Raw genomic sequence first — 8,472 nt, 5'->3', positions numbered from 1 at the left:
CAGGTAAATGTGGTCCTCACTCCTCGTCAGGGAAACTTCTCTTTACACTAAGTAGAGATTGTTACAGAAAGCTACAACTAATCAACATGCAGGATGAGTGTGCACCCACACGGATACAGCTACAAACACTCCCACACCCAAGGCTCATGGAACATTACAGAAGAGGAGTGGAAAGATTGTGAGAACCACAGGATCAGGGAATTTGCTATGAGATGGTGTCTCCTAGTAACGTCAGAAGCTACATCCCCTGAGTCTCGCCCATAAGACTATTCAAATGTGAGTTGAACAAGGCCAGTACCAGCAGACTTACTGGAATAGATGGGAAAGGCTTCAATCGTGCACAGGGGACGCAGACCCGTAAAAGATACTGAGGGTGGACAGGAGGAGCAATTTTCCCCAGGAAAGAGCACTCCAGTTGGTTATCCAATACCAAGTGGTCAGCCCCGAAAATATATATATAATTAACAATGTATGTGTATGTACATAGATGCACATCACAACAATTAATGGAAGAAGAGGCAGTGGGTTTGAAAAAGACCTAGAGGGAGTGAGAGAGAAAGACAGGACAGAAGTTCCTCCATCTTCTGTTCCTGCTGAGGCCATTTCAGGCTTGACTAGAATTTGATCTCCTTGATGGCAAGCCCCTTGAAAATGGCCCAGCTCTGTTCTAGGAACCTCAAGTCAAGATGCTCAGCTAGCTTGGTTTCTGTGAATTGGCTTTTATTGTGCAAAACTCTCCAGGGAGCTGCTGAGCAAGATAGCAGGGTGTAGCTTTGCCTTCAAAAGCCTCTTCCTCTCAATGCTCACGGCTACACCTAGGTCCCAGTCTTTGAGCACAGACTTTCAACTGGCAGCGGACTGTGTCTGTGTGGTCCTCTCTGGTGGACTCTCCGGATAACAAGTGGTGTATGGAAGGGTTCTGAGGGAAGAAAGAGAAGGGGCAAAGGATGCATTTATATCACAATCTCAAAAAACTAAAAGAAATATATTTGTTTTTAAAGAGAAAGAAGAGCTGGGTGGTGGTGGCACATGCCTTTAATCTCAACCTCTCAGGAGGCAGAGGCAGGTGGATCTCTGAGTTCCGGTCCAGCCTGGTCTACAGAGTGAGTTTGAGGACAGCCAGGACTACACAGAAACCCTGTCTCAAAAAAAAAAAAAAAAAGAAAGGAAGGGAGAAAGGAATGAAGGAAAGAAGGAAGAAAGAAAAGAAGGAAGGAAGGAAAGAAGGAAGGAAGCCAAAGATTCCATCCAGGCCCTGGAAGTGTGTTTCTAGGATCTCAAAAGTGAGCTGGATGACTAGGAGGTCAGAGTGGCTGCAGCCCCTTGGTGACACGAGGAATGGCTGCCCCAGGACAGAGCGGACCTACGGACAGGAAGGGGAGAACGAGAGAAAGCAAGACTCAGAAACTAGGTGGGCTTTTCCCGAAGTCCTCTGACTGTTCAGCTGCAGGAGCAAACACACGTTTCTGGCTCAGAAACTCACAGGGAATAACATCTTGTTGGCCGCTTCTAAGCTTGGCTTTAAAAGCCACTAAGGGATTGGCTGACATCACTGTTAAAAAACTGTGGAAGCTCTGCACGGGACGAGGCCACGTCCTCCCTGGTCCCCTACCGCAGTGGCGCGCTGCCACCTGCTGGCCTCAGAGCAGAACGGGCCCCAGAAAGTCGCCTGAGAGTGAACGCCTGAAAACAACCTAGCAGGGTCCCTAGGACGAGTCGGTCTCTGTTAATGTGTTTTTTCTGGGCGTTTATACCCTGGTCTCGTGCAACCTAACCCAGACTAGGTTCCAACTGCTCCACAGCCGAGGCTGACCTTGAACGTCTGACCCTCCTGCCTCCGAGCACCATCTCGGCCGGTTAGCAGGTTACCTTTATATTTATAATCAGAAAAATATACATCTCACTTTAGGAAACACAGTATTTCGTATCTTATGACATTGGCTTTTTTTTTTTCTTGAAAAGTAACACCCGCGACCACGGAGATCCGGTCCTGCGGTCTCCGTTCACTCACTGATGGGCTCGTCCTGTGTCCCCCCCCCCCCCCCCCCCCCCCCCCCCCCCCCCCCCCCCCCCCCCAGCAACCTCCGCAAGGGTAGGCTTGACCGTCTTTGACTTTCCCTAGTGTTTAAGGATTTTCGGAATGTCTGTCCTAATCCAGACAATACCGAGTTCGGCCGCTTTGGAATCTGGCGTCTTTCAGAGTCACGCCACAGCCCAGAGTCAGGACTTCCAGGATAACCAAAAGAAGCCAAATTCCCTCTGGCCTCGGGCTGCGGCGGGCGAGCCAGGATAGTGGCAATGGCCTGATCCCACCGGCAGGTGGCGCCGCGTAGCCTGCTCCGTCCGGACCGCGCCTGAGGCCCACGCAGGACCCTCATCTTGCTCAAGCCCGCTTTCCACCCGCCAGTGTTAGATCTATCACACGGCTTTGGCTTCCGTCCCTGTAAGCTCTGCAACTCACCGAGGCCTGATACCCACCCAACCCGGCCGGCCCCCTCCTCCTGGGACTGGCAGGACACCTGGCCGGCTCGCTCCAGAGCAAATCAGGTGACCACGTCTCATGCTCCATCTACTGGACATCCAGCCAGCACTAATAGACACTGGGTTTTAAAAACACAGGCACAAGAAATTGGGAGGGGAAAGCGGCGAGGAAACAGTTCCACAGCAATTCTAGGACGCAGACACCCCGACAAGACCACTTCACAGAAGGGCTGCAGGGACTCAGAGACAGTCAGTAACTTACCCGAAGTCTACCGCACTAAGTGGAGAATCTGCCAATCTTCTCGCTATTTCAAGGTTCACCCACTTTCACCCATTCGGCTACCATGTAGAGGCTTTTTCTATCTGCCTCTGGGCTGTTTGAGAGCCACCAAACGCCAAGAAGACACCCAGGCCCTGTCTTGCATTCCTGAAGAAGACGAACCCTTCCTCCCCCAGCAGCACCTACCTGCCAATTTTCGGATGCAGAGTCTCGTGGAGTCACAGCAAGTCTCAAAGACGATGATGATGTCATGTGCCTTTCTCTTGAATGCTGGGATTCAGGCGTGTGTACCACACAGGCTATACCTGGCTTTGTGTCCCTTGGCAGCCGGCACAGGATCAGAAACAGAAATGAATCACAGTGGGTTCAGTGCCCACGAGCAGAGAAGCCCCCAGAAGGGTCCTTCATCCTCCCAAAGACTACCCTTGTTCCCCACCACGCCACGTGGTTCCTGGACGGGTGCAGAAGTGGCACCCGGCAGAGAAACAGGACAGGGCCACAATACGTGGCCCAGGACCTCAAAACATTCCTCGTTTCTAGTAACTTCACAAAAGCTGGTGCTGCTCCTCCCCCAAAACCCGTCTTCTGGTTTCTCCTGAAGAACAGACAGCTCTGGTAACTTCGGACCCCTCGGTAGAAGGCAGTGCTCAGTGCCGGCTGGACGACAGCTCCTGGCTAACACCATCCAGTTTTGGGCACATCCCAAATCGTTGTTCGTCCATTGGCTCCTCTGGGTCCTGTGCTTTGAATACTCACCTGGAGAGACATCAGATCTGGGCACATCAGACACACCCGGGGGTCAGCGCAGGTAGCTAGCTACCAGGTACCTTCTCTTCTATCAATCACCTCGGCTTTTGCAAAGTCTTTGTCCTGGTATAGTGGTGTTGAGAACAGATAGGCCCACACCCCAGCAACTTCTGACAGTTGTGCAGACACATTGAGCAGGGACCCCCCAAGCATCTCATCCCTTGACAAAACTCCACCGTGCTGGGCACGGTAGCATGAACTTGTGATCCCCACTCTCAAGAGGCCAAGGCAGGAAGATATCGAGTTGGAAGCTGGTCCCGAGTGGGTGGTGGTGGCACACTTCTTTAATGCCAGTACTCTGGAGGCAGGGGGATTTCTGTGAGTTTGAGGGCCAACCTGGCCTACAGAGTGAGTTCCAGGACAGGCAGGGTATGCGTAGAGGGCCTGTCTCATAAACTACATCAGCAACAATCACCACACCACCCTTTTGTCAAACATTAACCCAGAAGCAGAGGCTGGTAGACGCTTGCCGCAGGAGCTGGTGGGCCCGAGGTCCATCCCCAGAACACATAGTAAAATGCCAGGCATGGTGACGTGCATTGGTAATCCCAGTGCTGGGGACGGAGACAGGCAGGTCCCTGGGTTTGCTGGTCAGCCAGCTTAGCTGTCCACTGAGTTCTAGGCCAGTGAAATACTGTGTCTTGAAACCCAAGGTGAACAGCTCCTATGGTGTGACTCCAGAGGATGACCTCTGGCCTCTACATCCATCAGGCTTATACATATAATGCAACACACACATACATACATACACACACACACCACATACCCACACACCATATGCACATTTACACACACCACACACACTACACACATGTATACATACACACCACACCACCCATATGCTACACATACACACACCACATATATACATACATACCACACACACACACTACACACACATATACACAAACCACACACACACACACCACATATACACATACATACCACACACACACACACAGACACCACACACACCACACGGGTGCGTGGCCTGGTACAACACCATCCACTTCCCTCCTCTCCTGAGGTTTGGCTTCTGTGACGCACCTGACCCCCGAGACATTCGCTTCTCTCTGCCGCAGTTCTCGCAGGGACAGAATGGATACAGAGAAAGCTAGCCTTGTGTCAGTGGGGCCATGTGTTTGCATCCTGAGACCTGGGAAAAGCTGAACAGCTGTGAACTGCCAGGCTAGAGCTTAACAGCTTAAAGAAATCAAACATGTTAAAGCAACACAGAGCAAAAGCAGAGAGAGGCAGCCTCTCATAGGAGCCAATGTCCACCTGACACAGCCTGTGTCGTCCGTTCTTCTAGAGAGCGAGAAGGCCTCCAAAACTGGCTGCTGGCTTCACAGAAAAATCACAGTCCCTTGACGAGGCTTTCTCATGACAGACTTCTTTCTTCACGAGTGTCGGCCTTCTCATGTTGACAGAGACTTCGCATAGCGTCCTGCTCGGGCCTTTGCTAGACCTTTGTCTCCTCTGACCCTTCCCTCACTCTGGTAGCTCCAGGGCGGCGCTTTGGCAAGCCACTACGTGCCAGCTCAGCTGAGCACGGTGAGAACATTCACCTGGCATGACCAAGACCTGGCCATCCTGTCACTTCATTTAAAAAAAAAAAAGAAAACAAACTATCTTTTTTTATTTCACACACCAATCCCGGTCCCCACTCAACCTGTCACTTAATAAGACTTGGTCCAGATTAGAGTCTGCTCAGGGTACACACGGTTCTGTGGAGTTGCTTCCAACAGAGGAATGCGCTCTACTGGGGTGAGGGAGCACAGGGTTAGTTTTCAGAGCTGGCCGTTGGAAGGTAACGCACTGTTTCCTGTTACTTTTGTAACAAATACCACAAACTGGAAGCCTTAGAACAATACACGAGAATGGCAGGCTGGGAGGCACCAAAGAAGAATCTTTCCGTTGCTTTTTCCAGCTTCTAAGCCCACCAATAAATAGCTCTTAGACGCTGGCATCCTCTTCCCTCATCGAAGCCAAGAGCAGTGTTTCCTGTCTCTGATGTTGCTGTCACCATGGCTGTCTCTGGCTGACCACAGACAGTGCGTGTGACTGGATTGAGCCTAGGTATTATAGCCAGGGTAACCGCCCCACTTCAAAGTTATCAACTTTGATTATGCCTGCAAAGTCATTGTTTGGGGTCCAGCTGTGGCCCCGTGAATTCCTCACCCTCCTGCTTCACACTGTGATCTCAGGCGCAGTTGGTTAGGATGAGATCATAAAGGGGCCCCTGAGCAAGTGTCTCTGATGTCCTTAAGGGAAAGGGAGTTTTAGACACAAGCCCAGAGACAGACGTGCAGAAGGAAGTCAACACGGAGACGTCTGGGAGGAGGTGCCTATTACATGCCAGCATCAGGGAGAGGCGTTCCTTACTTGGAGTCCTCGGAAGGAGCTGGTGCTGCTAACACTTAGATTTTAGACTTCAGTCCCTAGGGCAGTGAGCTAATACTTCAGAGTCTCATGTAAGCCACCCACTTTGTGGTACTCTGCAGCAGTGTTCTTAGCAAGTGAACACATTCGCTGTACGGTGTGAGGTAACACATTTACAGACTCTGGGGCCTGCAACGTCTTTGTGCAGAGAAGACTCTGGCTGCCTGTTACAAGGTTAGACAGCGGATCTTTAGCATGGGCTCTCTTGGTTCATCTCAGTTCTGTGCTCACCAGCCCGTCGGCCTCTAATGAAATGGAGACTTTCAGGGATGTCTAACCTGCTGACATTTGCAACACGACCTCGTCATCTGCGAAGTCCGGCTGAAAACTGCACAACCATTCCCCAAAGCTTCACAACATTCCAAGCAAGTTTAAATTGTGTAGTGGCTGGATTTATAGCTGGACTTGGTTGCATGTGGACACACCTGCCCTCAGATGAAATGTCGGCCTATTGCTACACGTAGCCAGTCAGCACAACGGCAAACTCCAAACAACTGGTGTTTGTATGTAAACACTGACCAGCCTCAGGACTTATAAACTACAACGGAATGTGTATTCTCTTCGTTTGTGAGAAGAATTCAGCGGGCATTGCTGGTTACTTCCTAGAATAAGCTCAAACCCATGTATAGTGTTAGCCTCTGAGGTGAGGGGTTTCTCTGTGAAAGTAAGCAAGGATCTCTTACAGCTTTTGGAAGCAGCATGCGTAAGTGGACCTGTGAGAGCTGAATGGGGACCCTCTCACCCGCAGGTCTCTAGGCTGCATATTGGTTTAGACAACAGAGACTGAGTGACGGTTGCTGAGACAGGAAGAACAGTGCAGAAAAATAAACCTGTGGTTGATAATTACGTAACAGGGTCATACTTGCCCCCTGACACCCCCCAAATCCAGGTCCCATAGCAGTGCACTGCCCACTTGAGTCTAGATTCTCTTCAGGTTGGATGGTGCTACAGGGCGTCCTGGATGCTGCGTTGTCCTCAGCTGCTCGCTTCCAGCTTTGATCCTCTAACCGGAAGGTCAAAGCAGCCCATGAGAGGTCTGAAACCCCCTCGCTGCCAGCTCAGGCTTAAAAACATCAGAGACCACCTCCGACCCAAGACGTCCAGGTATCTAATGTGGCATACGGGTCCAGCCTGTGTCTCCAGTGTCCCCGTCCACTGCTCCACATCACAAGGGTCCAGCCTGTGTTTCCAGTGTCCTTGTTCACTGCTCCACACACCAAGCTGCTATTCTAGTTGGACCCTGAACATGGCAGTTGACGACCAGATTTAGCGTCACTTGTGGTACATAGAAAACAATGCGGTCTCCTGATCCAGACTCCATTAGCAGCTATCTGAAGCACTTCCCGTGTACGCTGTAGCTGAGGGCAGTAGCCAGGGCCCTTCTGTCTCTGGCATGCCCTCTCCTGTCCTGTCTGAGGTAGCATTCACATCCACTTTCTCCCCATGGGGCTCACCCTTACAACACGGCTTTAACAGGGTCCTGTCTTTCTTCAGATTTCCCATTTCCTAGTTATTAGAAACCATGCCTTTCTACCAAAGGAGTTGGTGCCTGACTACGTGTCCCTTTCCCCAAGGTGACCTAATGCAGTGAGAGTCCCACACAGTGCTCAAGTGCAGCCGCCATGATGGCTCCCACTGGCTGTGCATCTGTGCTCTGCTTTCCCTCTGGACTTGACCCATTTCATTTATATTCCCTTGTTCTGAGTTTTACACACTTGCACTTGGATTTTTATTTTATATGTTTCTGTCACAATCTGCCTCAGATCCTTCCTGAACCAAAGCAAAAAAGAAATAAATTATTCATCTCAATATTCATACCACCTGGACAACGTCTGGCAGACAGAAACAGCTCAACGACGATGTTAAATTTAATCGCTGCTTAGAGGAGCTTTTGCTGCTTTTTATCGTCGTGTCCAGAATTAAGTCTGCTAGGAGGAGTTCTGATGGGGATTTCATGTTTCTGTCCTAGATCTCAGCAGTCCAGTGGCTGCAATTTCCATCTCCACCCCCAATGAAAACCCATTTCAGGAACTTGGACTCTTCAGGTGGGTCTGTGATTAATTGTGAAATTAGGGGAATAGACAACCAGGAAATAAGGAAGGAGACAGAAGGATGCCTCTCAGGGAACGTGGAGCCCAAATGAAAGTGCACAGGACAGAGAATAGGTCCCAGGACAGGGTGGGGGACTCAAGTCAACGCCAACAGACCAAGGATGAGGAACCACATTAGGTCAGGCTGTCTCTGAAGACAGCAATTTAATGTCCCAAGCGTGACGGTAAAAACAAGTGTGCTCAGGCCCAGACCTAAAGACACCAACATCAAATTGCTGCACGATAAAACTGTGAAGAAAGAGGAGAAAAATCATGAGTTAAGAAAAAAACATCGATCTCACTTTTTATACTCATTTTTCTTCAATTTACATATAATGTTTCCTTGAGGAAAACCATCTTCTCCACTCTGAT

General features: G+C 50.3%; 1 long non-coding RNA gene across 1 annotated transcript; it reads right to left on the bottom strand.

Annotated features, from left to right (window-relative positions):
- Window positions 1-732: 732 nt before the first annotated feature.
- On the bottom strand, window positions 733-5,052 carry LOC126509603 (uncharacterized). The gene is made up of 3 exons (XR_007594216.1): window positions 3,518-5,052; window positions 2,948-3,080; window positions 733-919 (listed from the first exon to the last, which is right to left on the bottom strand). It is a non-coding gene; the product is annotated as an uncharacterized lncRNA (long non-coding RNA).
- Between the last annotated feature and the right edge of the window lie 3,420 nt (window positions 5,053-8,472).

The sequence above is a fragment of the Alexandromys fortis genome, unplaced genomic scaffold, assembly GCF_014885135.2.
Source record: "Alexandromys fortis isolate MF-2015 unplaced genomic scaffold, M_Fortis_MF-2015_v1.1 scaffold_87, whole genome shotgun sequence".
Classification (NCBI taxonomy): domain Eukaryota; kingdom Metazoa; phylum Chordata; class Mammalia; order Rodentia; family Cricetidae; genus Alexandromys; species Alexandromys fortis.
Note: the sequence above shows the minus strand (reverse complement) of the source record. Positions and strands in the feature narration are given on the sequence as shown.